The following is a 27,816-nucleotide window of genomic DNA, read 5'->3' on the forward strand; positions in this document are numbered from 1 at the left end:
AACGTGTTGTGTATTGTGATTTTCTCCTGGAAGGAAGCAAGAGAAAGGTTTCTAACTAACCGGGTATGTAATTTGCTGATGACTGAGAGTTCATAATGAGATTCTTGTGCTTGTCACATGATGACATGATAGATGTGGTGTGTTGTGTGGGGTTAAGATTTACATGTACAAGGTGGCAGTCTTGAAGGGAAGGTCACGAATTTTGGACATAATGGTCAATTTTAGATACTTATAGGAATGATATAACTGCTTAGTAATCCCTGAGAAGGGTGCGCATTTCAGAAGGCGCATTGTGTTTTGACTTATGGATGTTCATCGGTATTGAGGTACTCACCTGGTTGATAGACTGATGATATTCAAATCATTGCTATGTGGCACAGAAGAATTATGTAAGTATTCCTCGTGGGATGATCGTGCATGAAAGATGTGTTAGTCATTCGAATGCTAGAGTTGGGATCAGTTATGATGATTCATGTGTCCTATGAATTTGGAGACTGGGAGTTCTCAGAAGCATATTGTTTCAGGGTTGCGACCTGTTTGAGGTGAGTATTTTACTTAAACTCAGTGGAGGCACTAGTTGAGTTAATTATTTGTGATAGGTACGCCATATGAGTGTGCATATATGTGAGGTTTGAGCCCATGTGCGGGAACCGGAACAAGTATTCATACTCGGAAGAATGCTTAGGCTATGATATGCCTAGAGTTGACTGTTAAGCGTAAAGTTATAACGTTCTCGTATTTATACCTTTGTTGAGAACGATCTGAGTCATACTCGAGGTTACAAAGAGGTTAATTCCCTGAATAAACTAGAAAGTTACTATTTCTGCGCTAACTTGCCGATTTGAATTGTGATAGCAGACTTTGCACATGCCTACACTATGGCATGTTATTTATACAAGTCCGGGAGCATGAGAATCTTATTTCATTATCATATACATACATGTGTACTTGTTTAATTTCTCCTGTATGATATGCTGGGACTGGAGGCCTGTGACCATGCCAGGCGATTTATATTATTGGCACGTGAGTTATCCGTGCAGATCTACATATTGGTATCATTGACACGTGAGTTGTCCGTGCAGTGTGTGTGAATTTTATTTCTTTGATAATTTATCTTATTTCATTGCTTTCCTTCCTCTACGATAAAAATTACTTGAGCAGCGTATTTGAGGAATTGTGCACATGCGCCTACGGTTATCCTCTTCATGAAATTTGAGGAGTTGATTGTAAATATTAGGTAGTGGTGGTGCTAGCTAAACTTGTGAAACAGTTCTCTTCTTTGAGATATATTGGTGTGGCGTGTATGTGGAGTAGTTATGTCTGATAATATAAGGTTATCGGACCTAGAATGTGTACTCTCGGATTTGATTATGGTATATTTGAGAGGATGATATCGAAAGTCGACTTAGAAAGTGATTATGGTTCTGGTTGGGGCGAGAGAGCTCCATGACTAGTTGATCTGATAAGTGGTTATGAGATTCTATATGTTTCTTTCATTATCAGCAGTGTACGAAAGTTTTGGGAACGAGGTTTTGTTTGAAATGAGGTTTAATACTTGAATCGGGTTAGTTTTGAATAGTTACTGTGATCGAAAATGGTTTTGCGAGTATGTGAGTTGTGTAGTATGCTATGTGATTATATATGGGGTTATGACTTATGGTTATGGCTTGATACAGCTTGTTCAGAATAATACAGTGTGTAGATGTGAGATTCGGGTCTTGTAAGAAATTTTGAATATTTGAAATTGGATTCTATGTTTTACGGACTAAGGTTAAAGTAATGATCTTCAATTATGTTATGTTGTCATGCCTATATAGAATGGGGTGGCGTGGGATCACCCTGGGTATGTGTGTGGTAAGGTGGAATAGTGAATTGATGGCTTGGAAACAATTTTGGCACGTTCGAGGACAAACGTATGTTTAATTGGGGGAGAATATAATGACCCGACTTATCATTTTGAGTAATTACGCTCCTTTATACTATTTAAAGTCTTGAATAGCTTCATATGATGTATTATGACGTGTGTGACTCGTCGGTTTTGATTTTCAGGTGTTTCGAGGTTAGTTCGGAAGAATGAATTTCATGTTGGAAGCTTAAATGAGAAGGGTTGACCGGAGTTTGACTTTTGTGCAAACGACTCCGGAATGGAGTTTTGATGGTTCCAATAGCTCTGTATGGTGATTTTGGACTTAGAAATGTGTTCGGATAATTATTTGGAAGTCTGTAGTTAAATTAGGCTTGAAATGGCAAAAATAGAAAAATTGAAAGTTGGAAGTTGGACCGAGGGGTTGACTTTTTGATATCGTGGTCGAAATTTGATTATGGAAATGGGAATAGGTCTGTTATGTTATTTATTGTGTGCAAAATGTTAGATCAATCGTACTTGAATTGATAGGTTTCGGCATCGAATGTAGAAGTTGGATATTTCTAGAATGTTTCGATGTTGATTCTTCAAGAATACGTGATATCACCTTAATCAAATGATCTCCAAATTCAATTTTGATTACAACATTAGATTCGTATTGAAATGACGAATCCATAGCAAAAAGAATCGTCGAATCCGGACATCGTATGAGAGAGTTATGCCAATTTTCGTGTCGTGAAATATTTCTCGTTAGCGTCCAGGGTAGAGTGGGGTGCTATCCATGGCGCTGGAACTTCTGGAGTTCTGGAAATGGTTCCACTGGCAGCTCCCCACGCCACCTGTGGCGCCCGAACATTAAAATCCCTATAAACAGGAGGGGTTTTTGCCATTTGTGACGAAAACAAAGTTGGGGAGCTTGGTTTGGGCAATTTTCAGAGACAAATTTCACCACACAACTTGAGGCAAGTGTTCTTGACTCATTTGTAATTATATTCCATGAATTAATCTTCGTTTTCGGTGTTAGATTATTGATTTTTCAAGATAAATCGTAGGAAGTTTCTACATTTCCATAAAATGAATATTTGAGATTTTAACATCGATACGGAGTCGGATTTGAGTAAAATTAGTATGGCTGGACTCGTAATTGAATGGGTTGTCAGATTTTGTGAGTTTCATCAGATTACAAGATGTGGTCCCCACTGTCAATTTTTTTGAGCGGAGGTTGATACGTGCAGAATGAAATTTTCGAAGTATTGTGCAGCTTGCTCGGTATTGGATTTGGCTTGTTCGAGGTAAGTAACTCTTCTAATCTTGAAGCTGAGTATTTGAACCCTGATTATACGTGTTATGTGTTTGGTGTTGAGGTGAGCACATGCTAGGTGACGAGCGTGTGGGCATGCACCGTGTGAACTGTGAATCCATTATTTCTGTGGTACTGTGTAGTTACCTAAAATTATATGTAATCATGAATCTCGACGTACTAGAGTTATCGAATTGTGATTCATGATAGAAACCATATCTAGACTATATGCTTATCCTGATGGGACCCACTGAGGTCATTACTGTTGTTGAGTTATTTTCTTAGATTGCAATTCCATACTCAATCATGTTCATTCATTGCATATCATATCTCAATCTCTGTTGTTATTTAATGATATATCATATCATCATTTTGGTCTAGTTTCATGACATTGTGAGCCCGAGAGACTAGAGAGATTGATGACTGAGTGAGGCAGAGGGCCTAATTTTTTTAGATATTGATACCATGGCACGTGAGTTGTCCGTGCAGCATGTGAGTTGTCTGTGCGGATCCAGATATTATACTATAGCACGTGACTTATCCGTGCAGCACGTGAGTTGTCTGTGTGGATCCAAATATTATACTATAACACGTGAGTTGTCCGTGCGGATCCAGATATTATACTATAGCACGTGAGTTATCCGTGTGGATCCAGATATTATTTTATAGAACGTAAGTTGTTCGTGCGGATTATAGCACTTGAGTTGAAGGAGCCCCTCCGAAGTCTGTACACACCCCCAATGAGCGCATGTACCTACTGAGTGCGAGTGCTGAGTGCGAGTGTCGAGCGATTGGGAGGACTGAGTGACTGGAGGACTGAGTAAATTGATACTCTGAGAGTATGCATATGGTTTTATTACTGAGTTGCATCGCATTGACATGCACACTTGACATACAGGCATAGAGATGCATTTTTCCTCATGTTGTACGATATTGCATCATTCATGACTTCACATACTCATGGACATGTAGGCATAGAGATGTATTTTCCTCATGCCAATTGAAAATGAAACATCCTATCTGTTCTTGAAAAGTTTTTGGGAAAAATCATAGTTTTACAAACTGTACTCATATGTTGCTGTGATCGACGAGAGCTGGATTTGAAGATGTACCTGCGTTCTGGTTGTAGCTGCCCCTTGTTCATGGTAGCCTTAGATTTATAAAAATCTATTTATGTACATTTCGAATAGATGATGTATTTATTTTATACCAACTTTGTAAATTCTAATCTTAGAAGCTCATGATTTGTACTACCAGTCCTTGGGGAGTGTATTACAGTCAGTTAAATATGTATTGAATTGGATAGTTGTTAATTGGCTTACCTGACGGGTTGGGTTAGGTGTTATCACGACTAGGTGGATTTTGGGTCGTGACACAAATACTCCCTCCGTTTCAATTTATGTGAACCCATTTGATTGGGCACATAGTTTAAGAAAATAGAGAAGACTTTTGAACTTGTGGTATAAAATGAAGCATCTATATTTTGTGTCGCTATAAATCATTGCATAAAGGTAAATTGTTTCCAAATAGGGAAAGGGGTCATTCTTTTTGGCATGAACTAAAAAGGAAATAGATTCACATAAATTGAAATGAAGGGAGTAAGTATTAAATGATTACATGCATTACAAAGTTACAACCTGCTGAACATATATAATTAACTTTGAGAAAAATGCATGATAAAAGAAAATTAATTGTCAAATAAATTATAGATCTATTAGCCAAGACTTGAAAATATGGAGATTTACTTGAAACTTGGATGTAGCTTATTGAACTTGTACATTATCGATGTGTTTTAACATGTTACTTAACCTTATTTTGAAGGTTACTAAACATATCTTTTATGGGAAGTTACCTGTAGTTATTATATTGGCAACTTATTAGTGTAAAACTTTTATATTATCAAGTGAGTGGAAGTTAAACTCCTGAAACCTAAGTGACAAATAAGTGTCAACAGCCAAACCTTAGGAATTTGTTTTTTTTAAACTCTCCTTTTACTTTTCTTTCAGATGGAGTATAAATTAGGACATATTCAATCCGATAAAATAATAGGCATATTTATTCAAAGGGAAAATTGTCAAATTTGGACCCTATATTATGAGAAATTAAGCAATTTTGCCGCCCATTAAAATTTTGAAGTTGTTATGAAAATATTATATTGTGGATAACCTTCCTGAAAAAAATTATCCGTTTAGTACTCTATTAAAGTTGATCTACAAGCAGCTGATGCAGGCAGGTTGCAAGCAACTCAATAAAATAATTTGCAGTAGCTTTTTATTAAACAGGCAGGTTGCGAGTAGCTCATGTAGTGTCACGATCCATTTTCCCCTATAGGCCGTGATGGCGCCCAACATTGCTACTAGGCAAGCCATCTTTAAACTAACTCCGTGATCCTTCTTTTAACGGTTTAAAAATAGTTGATTTTTAATTTATACACAATTAAGAAATTGAGGTTTTATTTATATAAAATAAATGAGAGATCAAAATTTTAAAACAGGTGAGATGAGATAAATAACCCAAAAAACTATTAAGTGTCCACTAACATAATTTTTCAAGACCCGGTATCACAAGTGTATGCGCTACTAGTAGAATATACAAAAGAGTAGTACATTGTTGTCTGAAACAAAATTGACAGAAACATAAGGCAAAAGGAAGACTCTGGCTGCTGCAGAACGACTCGGAAGACAGCTCACTGCAAGTCTCGCAGTAGTAATCAAGTGTGCGTGTCGGGCTGATATCCAGAAGCACCTACCTCAGATCATGTACATCAAGTGGAGAAGTATAGCGTGAGTACGTAAACAACATGTACCTAGTAAGTATGTAGTCTAACCTCGAAGAAGTAGTGACGATGGGTCGACTTTGACACTTACTATGGGCCAACAATAAAAATATATACAACTATTAATTAAACATGGGATATGTAAATGACAATAGAACTCAAAAGAAATAATTTAAATAGCCAAGCCTTTCACTGAATAACAATTTACAAACCAATTTCTCTCCTTTAATCTCTTAACCTATCAAACCAATGAAGCAATATCAAACATATTGGAGTTTCCAGTATCATTTTGCACGAGTTATGCCGAGGACGTACGGCCCAATCCAAAATACATATAAATATATTATGTGGACTGCCGAGGGTCGAACGACGTGAACCATAGATGCATTTATTAACCTGCCGAGGCGATCGGCCCGCTCCCATAAGAGAAGTGAAAATTTACCCCGCTCGCAGAATATACTTGCGACGCGGTTAAACATAGAATTTCTCAAATTATCATAATATCCCTTAATTCTTCCAAAATAAGAAATTTAACTAGAACACTTAAAACTTGAAAGAAATCCTCAACCTCAGCTCTATTCAAAGAAATTAATAAACATAATCAAATAATGGTGCCAACAAAACATGGTGTAAACCTAAACTACCCAGACATAAGCATGAATAGTAGCTACGTACGGACTCTCGTCACCTCGTGCATATATAGCCCTCCACAAATAGAAGCACATTTCAATTAAGTTTACCTATGGGGTTAATTCCCTCTTACAAGATTATAAAAGAGACTTACCTCGTCTCAAAGTCCACCTTCCATCAAAGATTGTGCTCAAACCTCCAATTCGGTGCCGAACAATCCAAAACTAGTTAAATTGTTTAATAATAAATCAATACATGTTCAAAAATTCATATCCTAACTATCAAAGTGGTTTCCCAAGCCTATTTGAAAAATCCCTAAAATTCACCCACTTGCCCTGATTCCGAAAATTTTCGAAAAACGTTGTTACCCATAATGCGACTCATCTCTCACACATATTGTCCGCTCTTGCGGTCCTGGGAAGCCTTGGCTTGTTCGCTAATGCGACTCATCTCTCACACATATGAGCTCGCACCTGTGGCTGGCCAAGCGCAGGTGCGATCACACCAAAAGCTGAAAGCTTCAGCACTTGCCTTCATGTCCAAACTTAATCTGAGCCTTGTCCGTTTAACGCTCGGGGCCCCGCCCGAACGTACCAACAAGTTTGAAATCATAAAACGGACTCGCTCAAACACTCGAAACACATAAAACAACATCAACACTAAGAATCACACCCCAAGCCAATTGAATTAAAATCTGAACTTGAAGTTCTTCAATTTTACTCCCAATGCGCCGAAACATACTTAAACTACTCGGAATGACACCAAATTTTGCGTGCAAGTCTTAAGCAACATTATGGAACTATTTACGGTCTCATAATACCATTTGGACCTCGATAACACTGAAACCTACTCCATACCAAATTTAAAAAACTTTAGAACCTTCAAAGAATCCAATTTTCACTATTAGGCGTCGAAATGCTCCCGGGTCATCCAAAACCCGATCCGAACATACGCCCAAGTCCAAAATCATCATACGAACCTATTGGAACCTTCAAATCCTAATTCCGACGTCGTTTACTCAAAACGTTGACCGAAGTCAAACTTTGCCTTTTTAGCCAACCCTCGCCTGATACAACATGCCCCAAAAATGCCACAGAGTCTAACCAAAACTCACGATTGGAGAACAGAGCATATAGCTTCTGTTCCCGCAAGGTCTGAAGCACCACTCTCAAATTCTGCCTGTGTTCCTCCATGCTGCACTATTAGATCAAAATGTCATCAATGAAGACAATGACGAATGAATCAATATATGGTCGGAACACCCTATTCATCAAATTCATAAATGTCATTGGGGAGTTAGTCAAACCGAAGGACACCACTAGAAACTCATAATGTCCATATCTAGTATGGAAAGCAGTCTTCAGAACATCCGAGTCCCGAATATTCAACTGATGGTACCCCGATCTCAAGTTGATCTTAGAGAACATCCTAGCACCGTGAAATTGGTCAAACAAATCATCAATACGCAGCAACGGGTACTTGTTCTTAATGGTGACTTTATTCAACTGGAGGTAATCAATGCACATCCACATAGTCCCATCTTTCTTCTTCACAAATAACACCGGTGCACCCCAAGGTGACACACTCGGCCTGATGAACCCCTTTTCTAGCAACTCCTCAAGTTGTTTCTTCAACTCTTTCAGAGCCATATGGTATGGTGGAATAGATATAGGTTGGGTACCTGAAGCCAAATCAATGCAAAAATTGATGTCACGATCTGGCGGCATGCCTGGAAGATCAGAAGGAAACAGATCGGAGAACTCCTAGACTACTAGGACTGAATCGACCGCTGGTGTCTCTGTGGTTATATCCCGATCATGGGCTAGATAAGCCAAACAACCCTTCTTGACCATATGTTGCACCTTCAGAAAAGAGATAACCTAACTAGATGCACTGACAGTCGAACCCTTCCACTCCAATCTAGGTACCGCTGGCATCGCCAAGGTAACAGTCTTGGCATGGCAATCAAAGATGGCGTGATATGGGGATAACCAGTCCATGCCTAGGATAACCTCGAAGTTGGTCATATCAAGTAATAGGAGATCTGCTCTAGTCTCATAACCACAGAATGTGACCATACAAGACCGATAGATCAGATCCACAACAACAGATTCACCCACAGGAGTGGACACATAAATAGGAGTGCCCAAAGGCTCACGAGGAATACCTAGAAAATGAGCAAACAATGATGACACATATGAATAGGTGGGCCCTGGATCAAATAATACTGAAGCATCTCTACCGCAGATAGAAATAGTACCTGTGATCACGGCATCTGAGACCATTGCATTTGGTCTGGTTGGAAAAGCATAGAATCTGGATGGAGTGCCACCTGGCTGACCTCCACCTGCCTGGCCTCCACCTCTAGGACGGCCCATACATACCTGCCCTCCGTATTTGGGCGGTCGGACGGTTGGTGAGGCTGGTGGTGCTGTAATCATAAGTTGTTGACCCTGCTGCACTGCCTTACCCCGAAGTCTGGGACAAAATCTCTTCATGTGGCTAGGATCTCTGCACTCGTAACACCCTCTCAGCATAATAGATTGCTTCCCTGAAGTCTGACCCTGGTGGCCTGAATACCCACTGGAGGAACCCTTAATAGCTCGTGGTTGATAGGAACTCTCTTGCATGGCACTGAAATAGGGTCGCACTGGAGCACCCCCAAGAGGCGGTGATGCTGGATATGTAGGGTTGCTCGGCTGGCCTCTCCCAAACTGACCTCTACCTCTAAATGGAGCACCACTGAATCCTCCCGAATGACGAAACCGCTTGTCCCGCGGCATCTGCTCTCGAAACCGCTGATGATAACCCTCAATCTTCCGAGTTATCTCCTCAACCAGCTGGTAAGAGGTCCCCATCTCGACCTCTCAGGACATAGTGGACCGAATATCGGAGTGCAACCCCACAACAAACCTTCATACTTTCGCTATCTAAATAGGTAGTATCATCAATGCATGGCGAGACAACTCAGAGAATCTCGCCTCATAATCAGTCACTTACATCTAGTCCTGTCGGAGCTGCTCAAACTGAGATTGTAACTCTTCCCTTTTTGGGGGGGGGGGGGATATACCTATCCAAGAAAAGGCATGTAAACTGATCCCTAGTCATGGGAGGAGAACTTGCTGGTCTGCCGAGAAGATGTGCTGCTGACATCTATGGGCCCTGCCCTCCAACTGGAAAGTAGTGAAATATACCCCATGGGACTCTAATATACTCATGTTGTGCAGTATGTCCCTGCACCTATCAATGAAGTCATAGGGGTCCTCATGTCGCTCACCGCCAAAGACTGGAGGGTGAAGCTTGGTCCATCTATCTAGTAGCTTCTGCGGCTCGCCGACCGCAACTGGTCTAGGCTCAGGTACAGCTGCTGCAACTAGATGGGCTCCGCCCACGGGTAGTGCACTCGGGTTTGATATATGGTCGTTGCATGTCCCGGAGCCTGGGCAGTGGGGGTCTATGCTCCCCCTACTGCCTGAGCTATGGCTGGGTCTGTTGGAAATAAACCATCCTAGGTCATAGTATCCATGAACCGCAGCGCACGACCCATAACCTCCTGAAATCCCTGGGCTTACATGAAATCTACTAGGGTTGGCTCAGCCGCAGGCACCTTGCCCTACTCCTCAATAAGGGGATTCTTTATTGGATTCGTTGGTTCTATAGTTGGGGAAACTCTAGGATGTCTTCGACCTCAGGCTGGTGCCCTCCCCCAGCCTCTACCTTAGCCTCTAGCAACATAGGGAGCAGCTTCTCCCGGGTCTGGAACATCCGCAGTGCGCATTCTCACCATCTATGAGAGAATAAGAGAAATAAACTTAGTGTAACATCAATTGCATGATAGGAGATGAAGAAAGAGCAGTTTCCTAACACTCTATAGCCTCTAGAAGAAATGTTCAGACGTCTCTGCACCGATCCACAAGACTCTATTAGGCCAGCTCATAACTTGTGAGACCTACGTGAACCTAGTGCTCTGATACCATGTTGTCACGACCCATTTTCCCCTATAGGCCATGATGGCACCCAACGTTGCCGCTAGGCAAGCCAACGTTAAATTAACTATGTGATCCTTCTTTTAATGGCTTAAAAATAGTTGATTTTTAATTTATGCACAATTAAGAAATTGAAGTTTTATTTATATAAAAAAAAAAATGAGTGATCAAAATTTTAAAACAGGTGAGATGAGATAAATAACACAAACACCATTAAGTGCCCACTAACAAATTTTTCCAAGACCCGGTGTCACAAGTGTATGAGCTACTAGTAGAATATATAAAGAGTACTACACTGCTATCTGAAACAAAATAGATAGAAAAATAAGGCAAATGGAAGACTTCGGATGCTGCAGAACAGCTCGGAAGACAGCTCACTGCAAGTCCCGCAGTAGTAATCAAGTGTGCGCGCCGGACTGATATCCAGAAGCACCTACCTTAGATCCTACACATCAAGTGCAGAAGTGTAGCGTGAGTACATAAACAACATGTACCCAGTAAGTATCTAGTCTAACCTCGATGAAGTAGTGACAAGGGGTCGACTTTGACACTTACTATGGGCCAACAATAAAAATATATACAACTGGTAATTAAACATGGGATATGTAAATGACAATAGAACTCAAAAGCAAGAATTTAAATAGCCAAGCCTTTCATTGAATAGCAATTTCCAAAACAATTTCTCTCCTTTAATCTCTTAACCTATCAAACTAATGAAGTAATATCAAACACATTGGAGTTTCCAGTATCATTTCGCACGAGTTATGTCGAAGACGTACGGTCCGATACAAAATACATATAAATATACTGTGTGCACTGCCGAGGGTCAAACGGCGCGAACGATAGATGCATCTATTAACCTGCCGAGCCGATCGGCCCCCTCCCATGAGAGTAGTGAAAATTTACCGCACTCGCAGAATATACTTGTGACGCGGTTGAACAAAAAATTTCTCAAATTATCATAATATTACTAAATTCTTCCAAAATAAGAAATTTAATTAGAACCCATAAAACTTGAAAGAAATCCTCAACCTCGGCTCTATTCAAATCAATTAATAAACATAATCAAATAATTGTGCCAACAAAGCATGGTGTAAACCTAAACTATCCGGACATAAGCATGAATAGTAGCTACGTATGGACTCTCTCACCTCGTGCGTACGTACCCCCCCCCCCCCACCACCCTCCAGACACATACACAAATAGAAGCACATTTCAATTAAGTTTACCTATGGGGTTAATTACAAGGTTAGAAAAGAGACTTACCTCGTCTCAAAGCCAACTTTTCGGTCCAAGATTGTGCTCAAACCCCCAATTCATTGCCGAACAATCTAAAACTAGTCAAATTTTTTAATAATAAATCAATACATGTTCAAAAATTCATTTCCTAACTATCAAAGTGATTTCCCAAGCCTATTTGACAAATCCCTAAAATTCACTCTCTGGCCCACTTGCCTAGATTCCAAAAAATTTCAAAGAAAGATGTTACCCATAACATTATGAACTCAAATATATGATTTTCACTAGATACCATAACACATTTCGTGGTTAAATCTCATTTTTATCAAAAACCTAGGTTTTCACCTAAACCCATGATTTTCACTAATTTATATGTTATAATCTACCCATAAACTATGTATTTAACTCTCATTGTATAGAAATTACTTACCTCAAAATACTAGGTGAAATCCCCTCTCTAAGAGCTCCAAGAATCACCCAACAAGGAAAGAAAATGAGCCAAAAATGACCAAGTCTCGTCATTAAATGAGGGTTCTGCCCAGCAGTATTTCCGCATTTGTGGTGCCTGGGCCGCATTTGCGGCATCACTCTAGTGGACCTCGGTCCACTTCTACGGAAGAACCCAAGGTTGGCTAGGCTCACTTCTGTGTACGGGCCCCCGCTTCTGTGCCAATTCTGACGCTCCTGCGGCTCAAGCCGCTTCTGCACCCACTTCCCTCGCACCTGACTTTCGCAGGTGCGCAGATATCATTCGCTCTTGTGGTCCTGGGCAGCCTTGGCTTGTTCACTTCTGCGACTCAGCTCTCGCACCTACAAGCTCGCACCTGCGGCTGGCCAAGCGAAGGTGCGATCACACTAAAAGTTGAAAGCTTCGGCACTCGAGTTCCTGCCCGAACGTACAAACAAGTTTGAAATCATAAAACGGACTCACTCGAACACTCGGAACACAAAAAACAACATCAAAACTATAATGTGATGACCCAAAAGGTCATCTTATATTTTAGAACTCGAATCTGTGCTCTTAAGCCTTAAAATATTTATTTTTAACCTCCTCAATTTGCGTGCGCAGTCCGGGCAGGTTTCCGTAAAGCTTTTATGTTGAAAACGAATGAAAATATAAATTTTTACCTTAAAAGTTGATTTTTTGTTGATTTCGGTCAATATTTTTGGTAAACAGGCCCGGATCCATGCTTTGACGGTCCCAGTAGGTCCGTATCGAATTATGGGACCTGGGCGTATGCCCGGAATCGAATTTGGAAGTCTCTAGCTTGAGTTATGAATTTTTGATGAAAATTAAAAGTTTGGAAATTTTTTGTTTTTAAGAATTGATTGATATTTGGCATTGTTAGTATCGGGTCCGTATTTTGGTTCCGGAGCCCGGTACATGTTCATTATGATATTTAAGACATGTCTGTGGAATTTGGTGAGAAATGGAGTTGATTTGACATGATTCGGACGTCTAGTTGAGAAATTAGAAGTTTTAAAGTGTTCTTGAGAATTTCATTTGAATTGGTGCTAAATTTAGAGTTCTAGGTGTTATTTTGACGATTTGATCGCGCAAGCAAGTTCGTATAATATTTTTAGACTTGTGTGCATGTGTTTTTGGAGCCCCGAGGGCTCGGGTGAGTTTTAGATAGGCCACGGGATGTTTTGGACTTTGAAAATCTGGTTTTTCTGCAGAATCTGTGTTCTGGCATGTCCTTCTTCACGTTCGCGAAGGTACTCTCGCGAACGAGAAGAGTAAACTAGGCAGCTGAGGATTTCTTCTTCGCGAACGCGAAGCAATGGGGGCGTTACCCTTTGCAAACACAACAAGCTCATCGCGAACGCATAGCGTTAGGCACTAGGGAGGGGGAGTTAGCTTTTTCTTCATCGCGAACGCGAGCAATGTCTCGCGAACGCGAAGGCCAGGTAATGGTAGCCTATGCGAACGCGAGCACTACCTTGCAAACGCGAAGTCTTGGCAGCCCATACACTTTGCGAATGCGACAGTGCTCTCGCGAACGCGATGAACACTGTCGCCCAGCACTTATCAGAATCCAAAACGGGATTTTTGCAAAAAAACTCATTTTTCTCAAAAACCAAACGGTGAGGGGCAATTTTTCAAGAGTCATTCCTTCCCCATATTGTTGGTAAGTGATTCTAAACCATTTTCTTTCAATTACCCATTACATTTCTTGAATTTTCAACCTAAAATCTAGAGTTTTCATGGTAGAATTAGGGGTTAGGGTAGAAAATAGGGATTTCGGGAATTTGGGAATTTAGACCTCAATTTGAGGTCGGATTCCAAAACTAATTACATATTCGGACTCGGGGGTGAATGGTTAAAAAGATTTTGGTCCGAACCTCGGGTTTTGACCAAGCGGGCTCGGGGTCGATTTTTTGACTTTTTGGAGGAAAAATTGAAAATTTTAATTTATGCAATATCATTGATTCCTTTAGCAATATTTGATATTATTGAGTCATTTTTGAATAGATACGAGTGGTTTGGAGGTGAATTTCAAAGGAAAAGCTGTGATTGAGAATTAAGTGGCCTTCGGAGCGAGGTAAGTGTTGTGTCTAACCCTGACTTGAGGGAATTAGGAACCTTAGATTATTTGCTAAGTGAAATTCATGTGAGCGGCGTATATGTGAGATGACGAGTACCTATGCACCGCCAGTTTACCTATTTTTCCATGTTTCTCTGTTTTCTGATATTGTCTCATTCCTATGCCAAATTGTCACGTGTTATACTAGTGTTGTCCAAATTAACATTCTTATTATGTTTATGGATTTTTCTGGTGATAATTGAGTTTTTATTTCAAAGTTGAGATTGATATTATGGAATAAAATGTTGAGGTAAGGTTTGTACTTGTTATTTTATCTCCCTGTTGTTATTTATGCATTGTATTATGGTAAGGGAGAGTGTTAATGCACGAAGGATGATGTCGTGCCATATTGTGAGTGTTAATGCACGAAGGGTGATGCCGTGCCATATTGTGAGTGTTAATGCATGAAGGGTGATGCCGTGCCATTTTATAAGTGTTAATGCACGAAGGGTGATGCCGTGCCATGATATGAGAGTAAAAGCACGAAGGGTGATGCCGTGCCATTTATATTAATTTTATGGTGAGATTGAGAGTAAAAGCACGAAGGGTGATGCCGTGCCATTTATATTAATTTTATGGTGAGATTGAGAGTAAAAGCACGAAGGGTGATACCGTGCAATTTTTTTCTTTACTGTATTCACTATTCCTGTTAATTCATGGTATATTGACTGCTCTGGTGAGCATTCTGTTGTAGTTCTTTATCTTGTATTCCCCTCAGTATGTCTCCCCTCCCGACATTTCCTGTTTAGTTCTTCATTCCTGTTATTTGCGTATACACTGTTAAATTGTACAGGTTGATTGTAGGTGCCTTGCCTTAGCCTCGTCACTACTTTGTTGAGGTTAGGCTCGATACTTACCAGTACATGGGGTCAGTTGTACTGATGCTGCACTCTGTACTTTCTGTGTAAATTTTGATATCGGCTCAGGTTGATCGAGATTTGCTATTGGTCCGCTATCCAGAGACTCAAGGTAGATCTGTCGGCATTCACAGACATTGAAGTCCCCATCTATTTTTTATGTCCTACTGTTTTCTTTCATTCAGACAGTTGTATTTCTTTCAGACTCCAGATCTGGGTGGTAGTAATTAATACAGTTTTATGATATTCCGCACATATTATTTTTCATTTGATTTAATTATTGTTATTTACTGAATCGAAATAAGGAAATGGTTTAATGATTCTCTAACGTTGGCTTGCGTGGCAAGTGAAATGTTAAGCGCCATCATGGTCCCGTCGGTGGAAAATTTCGGGTAGTGACATATAATCACACCCCAAACCAATTGAATCAAAATATGAACTTCAAGTTCTTCAATTTTACTCCCAACGCGCTGAAACGTACTTAAACTACTCGGAATGACACCAAATTTTGCGTGCAAGTCTTAAATGACATTGCCGAACTATTTTCGGTCTCATAATACTATTTTGACCTCGATAACATCGAAACCTACCATTTTGGCGGGCTATTACCGTCGATTTGTGGAGGGGTTTTCATCCATAGCTGCCCTGTTGACCATATTGACCTAGAAGGGTGCCCCGTTCAGGTGGTCAGACGAGTGTGAAGCGAGCTTTCAAAAGCTTAAGACAACTTTGACTACGGCACCGGTATTGGTGTTACCCACAGGTTTAGGATCTTATACAGTATATTATGACGTATCTCGTATTAGTCTGGGTGCGGTATTGTTGCAGGGTGGCAAGGTTATTGCATATGCTTCACGACAGCTGAAGGTTCACGAGAAGAATTACCCTGTTCATGATCTAGAGCTGGCAGCCATAGGCACTATCTTTACGGTGTGTCATGTGAGGTATTCACTGATCATCGAAACTTGCAGTATTTGTTCAAGCAGAAGGAACTCAATTTGAGGCAGATGGGGTGGCTGGAGCTATTGAAAGACTATGATATCACCATATTGTATCATCTCGGGAAGGCCAATGTGGTGGCCGATGCTTTGAGTAGTAGCCTTGCATATATTCCAGTTGGTGAGAGACCGCTTGCATTAGATGTTCAAGCCTTGGCCAACCAGTTCGTGAGGTTAGATATTTCTGAGCCCAGCCGTGTTCTAGCTTTTACAGTTTCTCGGTCTTATTTATTTGAGCGCATCAGAGATCGGCAGGATGACGATCCACATTTACTTGTCCTTAGAGACACAGTGCGGCACGGTGGTGCCAAGCAGGTGACTGTTGGAGATGACAGAGCTTTGAGGATGCAGGGTCGTATTTGTGTGCCTAATGTGGATGGACTTCATGAGTTGATCCTTGAGGAGTCCCACAGTTCCCGGTATTTTATTCATCCGGGCACCGCCAAGATGTATCAGGACTTGAGGAAGCATTATTGGTGGAGGCAAATGAAGAATGACATAGTTGCCTATGTAGCTCGGTGCCTAAATTGCCAGTAGGTAAAGTGTGAGCATCAGAGACGTGGTGGTTTACTTCAGAGGTTAGATATTCCGGAGTGGAAGTGGGAACGTATCACTATGGACTTTGTTGTTTGACTCACACGAACTCAAAGGAAGTTCGATGCAGTTTGGGTTATTGTGGACAGGCTGACTAAGTCAGCGCATTTCATTCGTATGGCAGTTACCTATTCCTCAGAGTGGTTGGCAGAGATTTATATTCGTGAGATCGTCCGTCTTCACGGTGTGCCCATGTCTATCATTTCTGATCAAGGTACGCAGTTTACCTCGCACTTTTGGAGGGTAATTCAGTGTGAGTTGGGTACGCGAGTTGATTTGAGCACAGTATTTCATCCTCAAACGGACGGGCAGTCCGAGCGTACTATTCGGATCTTGGAGGATATGCTTTGCGCCTGTGTTATTGACTTTGGAGGTTCTTGGGATCAGTTTTTGCCATTAGCGGAGTTTGCCAATAATAACAGCTACCAGTCGAGCATTCAGATGGCTCCCTATGAAGCATTATATGGTAGACGGTGTAGGTCGCCAGTTGAGTGGTTCGAGCTGGGGAGGCTCGGTTATTGGGTACAGATTTAGTTCAGGAGGCCTTGGATAAGGACAAAATTATTCAGGATCGACTTCGCACAGCTCTATCCAGGCAGAAGAGTTATGCCAACCGTAGAGTTCGTGATGTTGCGTTCATGGTCGGAGAGAGAGTGTTACTTCGAGTATCACCCATGAAGGGTGTAATGAGGTTCGGAAAGAAAGGAAAGTTGAGCCCCAGGTATATCAGACCTTTTGAGATTCTGGAGAGAGTGGGAGAGGTGGCTTACAGGCTTGCGTTGCCACCCAGTTTAGCAGTTTTTCATCCGGTATTCCATGTGTCCACGCTTCGAAAGTATCATGGCGATCTGTCCCATGTATTAGATTTCAGCTCTGTCCAATTGGACAAGGATTTGACTTACGAGGAGGAGCCGGTGGCAATTTTGGCCCGGCAAGTCCGTCAGTTGAGATCAAAGAGTTACCCTTAAGTTCGAGTGTAGTGGAGCGGTCAGCCTATTGAGGCAGCTACTTGGGTTCCGAGTCCGATATGCGGAGTAGATATCCCCACCTTTTCACCAGACCAGGTATTTTTCTATGTCCGTTCGAGAACGAATGGTTGTTTTACAGGTGGAGAATGTGATGACCCAAAAGGTCATCTTATGTTTTAGAAATCGAATCTACGCTCTTAAGCCTTAAAATTTTCATTTTTACCATCCTCGATTTGCGTGCACAGTCCGCGCAGGTTTCCGAAAAACTTTTATGTTGAAAATTGATGAAAATAAGAATTTTTGCCTTAAAAGTTGATTTTTGTTGACTTCGGTCGATATTTTTGGTAAACGGGCCCAGATTCGTGCTTTGACGGTCCCGGTAGGTCTATATTGAATTATGGGACCTGGGCGTATGCCCGGAATCGAATTTGGAGGTCCCTAGCTTGAGTTATGAATTTTTTATGAAAATTAAAAATTTGGAAATTTTTTGTTTTTAAGAATTGATTGATATTTGGCATTGTTAGTATCGGATCCGTATTTTGGTTCCGGAGCCCGGTACAGGTTCATTATGATATTTAAGACATGTCTATGAAATTTTGTGAGAAATGGAGTTGATTTGACGTGATTCGGACGTCCAGTTGAGAAATTAGAAGTTTTAAAGTGTTCTTGAGAATTTCATTTGAATTGGTGCTAAATTTAGAGTTCTAGGTGTTATTTTGGCGATTTGATCGCGCGACCAAGTTTATATAATATTTTTAGACTTGTGTGCATGCTTGGTTTGGAACCCCGAGGGCTCGGGTGAGTTTCGGATAGGCCACGGGATGTTTTGGACTTTGGAAATCTGGTTTTTCTGCAGAATCTGTGTTCTGGCATGTCCTTCTTCGTGTTCGCGAAGGTGCTCTCGCGAACGCGAAGAGTAAACTGGGCAGCTGAGGATTTCTTCTTCGCGAACGCGAAGCAATGGGGGCGTTACCATTCGCAAACACAACAAGCTCATCGCGAACGCATAGCGTTAGGCACTTGGGAGGGGGAGTTAGCCTTTTCTTCATCGCGAACGCGAGCAATGTCTCGCGAACGCGAAGTTCAGGTAATGGTAGCCTACGCGAACGCGAGCACTGCCTCACGAACGCGAAGTCTTGGCAGCCCATACACTTCGCAAACGCGACAGTGCTCTCGTGAACGTGACAGTGCTCTCACGAACGCGATGAACACTGTCGCCCAGCACTTAACAAAATTCAAAATGGGATTTTTGCAAAAAACTCATTTTTCTCAAAAACTAAACGGTGAGGGGCGATTTTTCAAGAGTCATTCTTCCCCAAATAGTTGGTAAGTGATTCTAAACTATTTTCTTTCAATTACCCATTACATTTCTTGAATTTTCAACCTAAAATCTAGAGTTTTCATGGTATAATTAGGGGTTAGGGTAGAAAATAGAGATTTCGGGAATTTGGGAATTTAGACCTCAATTTGAGGTCGGATTCCAAAATTAATTACATATTCGGTTTCGGGGGTGAATGGGTAAAAAAATTTTGGTCCAAACCTCGGATTTTGACCAAGCGGGCCAGGGGTCGATTTTTCGACTTTTTGGAGGAAAAATTGAAAAATTTAATTTATGCAATATAATTGATTCCTTTATAAATATCTAATATTATTGAGTCATTTTTTAATAGATATGAGTGGTTTGGAGGTGAATTCCAAAGGAAAAGCTGTAATTGAGAATTAAGTGGCCTTCGGAGCGAGGTAAGTGTTGTGTCTAACCCTGACTTGAGGGAATTAGGAACCTTAGATTATTTGCTAAGTGAAATTCATGTGAGCGGCGTATATGTGAGGTGACGAGTACCTATGCGCCGCCAATTTACCTTTTTTTCATGTTTCTTTGTTTTTCTGATATTGTCTCATTCTTATGCCAAATTGCTACGTGTTATACTAGTGTTGTCCAAATTATCGTTCTTATTATGTTTATGGATTTTTCTGGTGATAATTGAGTTTTTATTTCAAAGTTGAGATTGATATTATGGAATCAAATTTTGAAGTAAGGTTTGTACTTGTTATTTTATCTCCCTGTTGCTATTTATGCATTACATTATGGTAAGGGAGAGTGTTAATGCACGAAGGGTGATGACGTGCCATATTGTGAGTGTTAACGCACGAAGGGTAATGTCGTGCCATATTATGAGTGTTAATGCACGAAGGGTGATGTCGTGCCATGATATGAGAGTAAAAGCACGAAGGGTGATGCCGTGCCATTTATATTAATTTTATGGTGAGATTGAGAGTAAAAGCACGAAGGGTGATGCCGTACATTTTGTTTTTCTATACTGTATTCACTATTCCTGTTGATTCATGGTATATTGACTGTTCTGGTGAGCATTATGTTGTAGTTCTTTATCTTGTATTCCCCTCAGTATGTCTCCCCTCCCGACATTTCCTGTTTAGTTCTTCATTCCTGTTATTTGCGTATACACAGTTAAATTGTACAGGTTGATTGTAGGTGCCTTGCCTTAGCCTCGTCACTACTTCATCGAGGTTAGGCTCGACACTTACCAGTACATAGGTTCGGTTGTACTGATGCTGCGCTCTGCACTTTCTGTGCGGATTTTGATACCGGCCCAGGTTGATCGAGATTTGCTATTGGTCCGTTGTCCGGAGACTCAAGGTAGATCTGTCGGCGTTCACAGACCTTGAAGTCCCCGTCTATCTTTTATGTCCTACTATTTTCTTTCATTCAGACAGTTGTATTTCTTTCAGACTCCAGATCTGGGTGGTAGTAATTAATACAGTTTTATGATATTCCGCACATATTATTTTTCATTTGATTTAATTATTGTTATTTACTGAATCGAAATAAGGAAATAGTTTAATGATTCTCTAACGTTGGCTTGCGTGGCAAGTGAAATGTTAAGCGCCATCATGGTCCCGTCGGTGGAAAATTTCGGGTAGTGACATATAATCACACCCCAAACCAATTGAATCAAAATATGAACTTCAAGTTCTTCAATTTTACTCCCAACGTGCTGAAACGTACTTAAACTACTCGGAATGACACCAAATTTTGCGTGCAAGTCTTAAATGACATTGCAGAACTATTTTAGGTCTCATAATACCATTTTGACCTCGATAACATCGAAACCTACTCCAAACCAAATTTAAAGAACTTTAAAACCTTCAAAGAATCTAACTTTCACTATTAGGCACCGAAATGCTCCCGGGTCATCCAAAACTCGATCCGAACATAGGCCCAAGTTCAAAATCATCATACAAACCTATTGGAACCATCAAATCCCGATTCCTAGGTTGTTTACTCAAAACGTTGACCGAAGTCAAACTTAGTCTTTTTAGCCAACCTTAAGGAACCAAGTGCTCTGATTTCATCCTGAAACCTTCCAAATCCCGAACTAACCATCCCCACAAGTCATAAAACAGTAAAAGCACATACGAGGAGTCTTATTTAGGGGAACGGGGTTCTAAAAAGCAAAATGACTTGTCAGGTCGTTACATGCAGACAGCTTACAAGCACCTCAAGAAAAGCCTCGCAGCTGCGAGGCTGCTTCCTTTCTTTTATAAATAGAGGAGTTTTCAGTTCTTTATGTACATCAGTTTGAAGTTGAATAATATATCAGTTTCTCTCTATATGTGTCTTTGTACTTTACAAGCCTCGCAATTGCTTCCTGAAAAGCCTTGCAGTTGCTTCCTGAAAAGCCTCGCAGTTGCTTCATTTCTTCTATAAATAGAGGAGTTTTCAGTTCATATGTACATCAGTTTGAAGTTGAATAGTATATCAGTTTCTCTCTATATTTGTCTTTAGTTTATTTACTTTATAGTCCTTATTTTATAACACGTTATCAGCACAAAACTCTGCCATCTCGAGCAAATACTTTGAAAGTATCAAAGCTACGAACTTTCTTTTTCTAAATAATGTCAAATCTTTCTAAACTTGAATTTGTAAACCTGGATATATCCAGCAAAAAGCAACATGTCTTTGGTGCTTGATGCTGAAATTCATCTTGATGCGATGGGTCTGGCAGACACCATCAAGGAAAAAGATCAAGCATCAAACCAAGACTGTGCCAAAGAAATGATATTCCTATGCCATCACCTTGATGAGGGTTTGAAAAATAGAATATCTTACTTTTAAAGATCCAGTCATACTGTAGAATAATTTGAAAGATAGATATGACCGCCTGAAGATGGTCGTTCTTCCACATGCACTTTATGACTAGATTCATTTAAGGCTACAAGTTTTTAAATCTATCAGTGAGTATAATTCTGCTAGGTTCAGAATTATTTTCCAATAGAACTTATGTGGTGATAATATTACTGATCATGATATGTTGGAGAAAACTCCACTTTTCATGCCTCGAATATGCTCCTGCAGCAGCAATATCGAGAGATGGTATTCAAAAACTATTCTGAACTTATTTCACTTCTTGTGGCAGAGCAACATAATGGGATATTAATGAAAAACCATGAAAGCCAGCCTACTGGTTCTTGTCCATTCCCTGAAGCAAATGAAATGAACTTCCACCAAGCTAAGCGTGGAAGAGGTCATGGTCCCATCCGTGGTCATGGCCGTGTTCGGGGAAGAAACTCTAGTCATGGTAATTGTAATTCACCAAAGAACCCTCCTAGCCACCAGTAGTGGAAAAGGAAGGAACAAAATCATGAAGCGGTGTAAGCAACAAATGCAGAAAATGCATGCTATAGATGTGGAGGAAAAGGGCACTAGTCACGTACCTGCCGTACGCCAAAGCACCTGGTTGAGCTTTATCAAGCCTCCCTAAAGAATATAGAGAAAAATGTTGAAGCAAATTTTATTCTGAAGATAATTTAGACTTCATGCATTTGGATGTAACTGAGTACTTTGCACTCTCGGAAGGAGAAACAAGTCATTTAATCGGTGATGAATCTGTAGAAATATAAATATTTTATTTTTTGTTGTTTGTAGTAGATAGTATGGTTATGTAATTATTATACATAAATAAAAGTTATTCTTTAGTAATGATGTTTACTATAATATATTTTGTTTATGTCATTTTGAAGAATATAGATAATTCTCAAATTATGTTTGGATCAAAGACCAATCATGAAGACATTTGTGTAATTGATAGTGAACAACTCATGCCATATTCAAACATCAGAAATACTTTTCTTATTTGCATAGGGAAAAAGCAAATGTTTCTACAATTTCTGGTAATATAAGTTTGATTTAAGGCTCCGGAAGAGCCACTATATTTCTGTCTAAGGGAACAAAACTTATTATAGACAATGCATTGTTCTCCTCCAAGTCCCGAAGAAACTTGTTGAGTTTTATAGATATCCACCGAAATGGGTATCATGTTGAGACGATAGATGAAATGAATGTGGATTATCTTTGTATTACAAAGAATATTTCTGGCCAGAAGTGTATTGTAGAAAAATTACCAACTTTATCTTCTCGCTTATACTATTCAAAGATCAGTACATTTGAAGCACACTCTATCATAAACCAGAAGTTTACTGATTCAAATACTTTTATGCTTTGGCATGGCCGCTTGGGCCATCCTGAATTAATAATGATGAGACGAATTATTGAAAATTCAAGTGGGCATCCATTAAAGAACCTGAAGATTCTTATAAATGATGAGTTTTCATGTGATGCTTGTTATCAATGAAAAGTTATCACTAGACCATCACCAATGAAGGTTGGCAAGGAATCCCAAGCCTTTTTAGAGCGTATACATGGGGATATATGTGGACCTATTCACCCACCAATTGGGTTATTTAGATATTTTATGGTCCTAATAGATTCATCTTCAAGATGGTCTCATGTGTGCCTACTATCATCTCACAAACTGGCGTTTGCAAACCTATTAGCCCAAACAATTCGATTGTAATGACCCAACCGGTCGTTTTACTTTCTAGATCCATGTTTCCCTGAATGAGACTCTTCATATGTGTTTTTACTATTTTATGATCTACGGGGATGGTTGGTTCGGGTATCGAAGGGTTTGGGTAGAAATCGGAACGCTTAGTTCCTTAATTGGCTTTTAAAAGGCTAAGTTTAACTTTGGTCAACATTTTGAGTAAACGACCTTAAACCTGGGATTTGATGGTTCCAATAGGTTTGTATGATGATTTTGGACTTGGGCATATGTTAGGGTCCGGTTTTAGATGACCCGGGAGCGTTTCGGCGCTTAAGGTTAAAAGTTGGCTTATTGAAGGTTTAAAAGTTCTTTAAATTTGATTTGGAGTATGTTTTGATGTTATCGAGGTCCGTTTGGGATTCTGAGCCTAGAAATAGTTCTGTATGGTGATTTAAGACTTGCACGCAAAATTTCATATCATTCTGAGTAGTTTAGGTATGATTCGGCGTGTTCGGAGCGAGTTGGAAGAACTTGAAGTTCATAAGCCAATCCTATCAGTTTAGGGTTGCGATTCTTATTTCTAATGTTTTTTTTCACATTCCCAGGGTGCGAGCGAGTCCATTTTATGTTTACAAACTTGTTGGTATGTTTGGACGAGGCCTCGGGGGCCATCCGAACTATGCTCGGATCAATTTAGAGCCCAAAGGGCGGCTGGTGCACCCGTTCGGGTGTGCCCGCATCTGCGAGCCTTTGGCCATAGATGTGAGCTCGCAGATGCGAGACCAGGGCTGCAGAAGCACAAGATAGGGGTTGTCTCATGGTGGTAGAAGCAGGGAAAGGGCTGCATCTGCGAAGTCATAGGTACGGAATTCCTAACACACAAGTGGCCTGGTTCTGGCCGATAAACCGCAGAAGCAGTGACACTTTTGCAGAAGCGGACTCGCTATCGCGAGGAAGCGACCGCAGGTGTGCTTCGAGGCTGGCCAGGCCTAACCGCAGATGCGACCTGGATTTTGCAAAAGTAGTTCCGCAAATGTGGTAGACCGTCCGCAGAAGCGAAATCACTGAAGGCAGTGAGGTCATTTAAGACAGACTTAGACCATTGTTTTGACTCATTTATTTCATTTTCTTGGGTATTTTAATGCTTTTGAAGAGGGGTTTCCATCTAACTATTGAGGTATGTAATATCTATCCAATGTGAGTTGAATACATATATTATGGGTATATTTTAACATCAAAATTTGTGAAAATTTTGGGTTTAGATGAATAACCCTAGGTTTTGATAAAAATGGGATTTACCCAAGAAAATGGTTATGGGATTGAGTGAAAAATATATATTTGAGTTCGTGAGGCTATGGGTAACAACTTTCTTCAAAAATTTCCAGAATCTAGGAACGTGGAATTGGGGGTAAATTTTAAGAATCTTCCAATTTGGGTTGGGGAATTACTCTAATAGCTAAATCATTAACGTTTGAGCTTATATTTATTAATTTATACAATATTTGCCTAGTTTCGGTTTGTTCGGCACTGAGGTTGAGGCTTTAGGGTGAATTTGAGGCAGAAAATCGAGCTTTGAGACAAGGTAAGTCTCTTGCCTAACCTTGTAAGAGGTAATTTACCCCATAGGTGATTTAAATTGCTATTTGCTTCTAATTATGGGGGCTACGTATGCACAAGGTGACGAGAGTCCGTCTGTAGCTACTAAATATGCTTATGTCCGGGTAGCTTAGGACCCGAATCATGAAATACTTATAATGTTTTACTTGTTAATTAAAATGCCTAAATTATATCAGAACTTGTTAAAGGAATTAGAAAAAGACCGAATTTCACTTATTGAGTTTTGGCGGGTTACTTGACCCTTAATAAAAATTGTGTTTCATTGTACATTAGCCTTGTATTAGCTCTTAAACCAGTTGTTTATAAAGTATCCTTTCTTCTTGTGGAGCGGGTCGAATGCCTCGGCAGTAGATAGATGCATCTATAGTTCTTGCCGCTCGACCCTCGACAGTGTACACAATATTCTGGATCGGGTCGTACGATCTCGGCATAATCGTGTGTGATAACACTCAAAGTGTAATTATATATGATATCTTTTCCTGGCTTGAGAGGCTAAGATTATATAAGACAAAAATTTATTTGGGACTTTCCAGGCATGAAAGAATTATTTACTTTCTGCTTGTTATTGAGTTATCATTAATATTTACATAACCCATGCTTATTAGAATTCTGTATTTCTTTATTGTTAGCCCATAGTAAGTGTCGATGTCGACCCATCGTCACTATTTCATCGAGGTTAGACTTGATATTTACGGGGTACATATTGTTTATGTACTCACGCTACACTTATGCACTAACCGTGCAAGATCTGAAGCAGGTGCATCTGGCGGTCACACCGGCGCGCATCCACGATACTCTGAGGCCTAGTGGTGAGCAGCTACTCGAGCCTTTCTGCAACACCTAGAGCCTTTCTTTTGTACTTATTTTCTGTCTATGTTATTTCAGACAGTAGTTAGGGTTTTGTATATTCTACTAGTACTCATACACTTGTGACACCAGGTCTTGGCATACACTCTAGTAGACTTTATGGTTTTGGAGTATTTATATATCTATGATTGCACTCAAAAGTTTTCATTTTATTTACTAAACTTCATACTTGATAAATCTCTTAATAAATGGAATTTAATTACTTGGAAACCTATTAAACAAAATAATCACATAGTTATTTCATCGTTGGCTTACCTAGCGGTGACGTTTGGGCGCCATCACGGCCTATTAGAGAAATTGGGTCGTGATAACATGGTATCAGAGCACTAGGTTCACGTTGGTCTCAGAAGTTATGAGCAGGCCTAATAGAGTCTTGCGGATCGGTGCGGAGACACCCGTACTTATTTTCGAGAGGATATAGGGTGTTAGGAAACTACTTTTTTCTTCATCTCCTATTGTGCAGTTGATGTTGTGCTAAGTGTCATACTCTTATTCTCTCACATATAGTGAGAACACATGCGGAAGATGTACCCGATCATGGAGGAGCTTCTCCCCCTATTGCTAGAGGTCGAGGGAGGGCTCCAGCTCATGGTAGAGAACGAGGGCGTCCTAGAGTTGTTCCAGTCATACCACCAGTGGATCCAGTAGAGGATCCTATTATTGAGGAGTGGGGTGAGGTGCCTGCAGCAGAGCCAGCTACGATGGATTTCATGTCCGCACTGGGATTCCAGGAGGTCATGGACCGTATGCTGCGGTTCATGGATTCTATGACTCATGCTGGTTTATTTCTAGCAGACCCAGCCACATCTCAGGTGGGAAGGGGAGCACAGACCCCTACCGCTCAGCTATCGTATATTAGACCCTGGGTGCACTACCCTTGGGCGAAGCTCAGCCAGTTACAGCAGTTATACTTGAACCCAGACCAATTGCGGCCGACAATCCATATAAGCTATTGGACATATGGACCAGGCTTCATCCTCCTGTCTTTGGGGGTGAGCTGCATGAGGACCCTCAGGATTTTATTGATCGGTGCAGGGACAGACTGCACAACATGAGAATATTGGAGTCCCACAGGGTGGACTCTACCACCTTTCAGCTGGAGGGCAGGGCCGATAGATGGTGGCAGTCATATCTTCTTGGCATACCAATAGGTTCTCCTCCCATGACTTGGGATCAGTTCACACGCCTCTTCTTGGATAGATATTTCCACCCTCTCAGAGGAAAGAGTTACGATTACTGTTCAAGCAGCTTTAGCAGAGCCAGATGTAAATGACCGACTATGAGGCGAGATTCTCTGAGTTGTCTCGCCATGCACTTATGATACTTCCTACCGATCTAGAGAGAGTGCGGAGGTTTGTTGTCGGGTTTCAATCTGGCATCCAGGCCAACATGGCTCGGGAGGTGGAGATGGGGACTTCTTACGGGCTAATTGTGGAGATATCTTGGAGGATCGAGGGTGTCCATCAATGGAGCCGAGATCAAGCGACGAGGGATAAGTGGTTTCGATATTCTGGAGAGTTTAGTGGTACCCCGGCTAGAGGCAAGGGTCAGTTCGTGAAGGGTCAGTGTAGCATGCCCACATATCCAGCACAGCCGCCTCCTCGGTATGATCCATTGTGACCTTATTTCAGCGCCATGCCAGAGAGTTTCTACCGCCCACCAGCTATTCAGGGTTCCTCCAATGAGTAT

This window comes from Nicotiana tomentosiformis, chromosome 4 (genome assembly GCF_000390325.3).
Source record: "Nicotiana tomentosiformis chromosome 4, ASM39032v3, whole genome shotgun sequence".
Classification (NCBI taxonomy): Eukaryota; Viridiplantae; Streptophyta; class Magnoliopsida; order Solanales; family Solanaceae; genus Nicotiana; species Nicotiana tomentosiformis.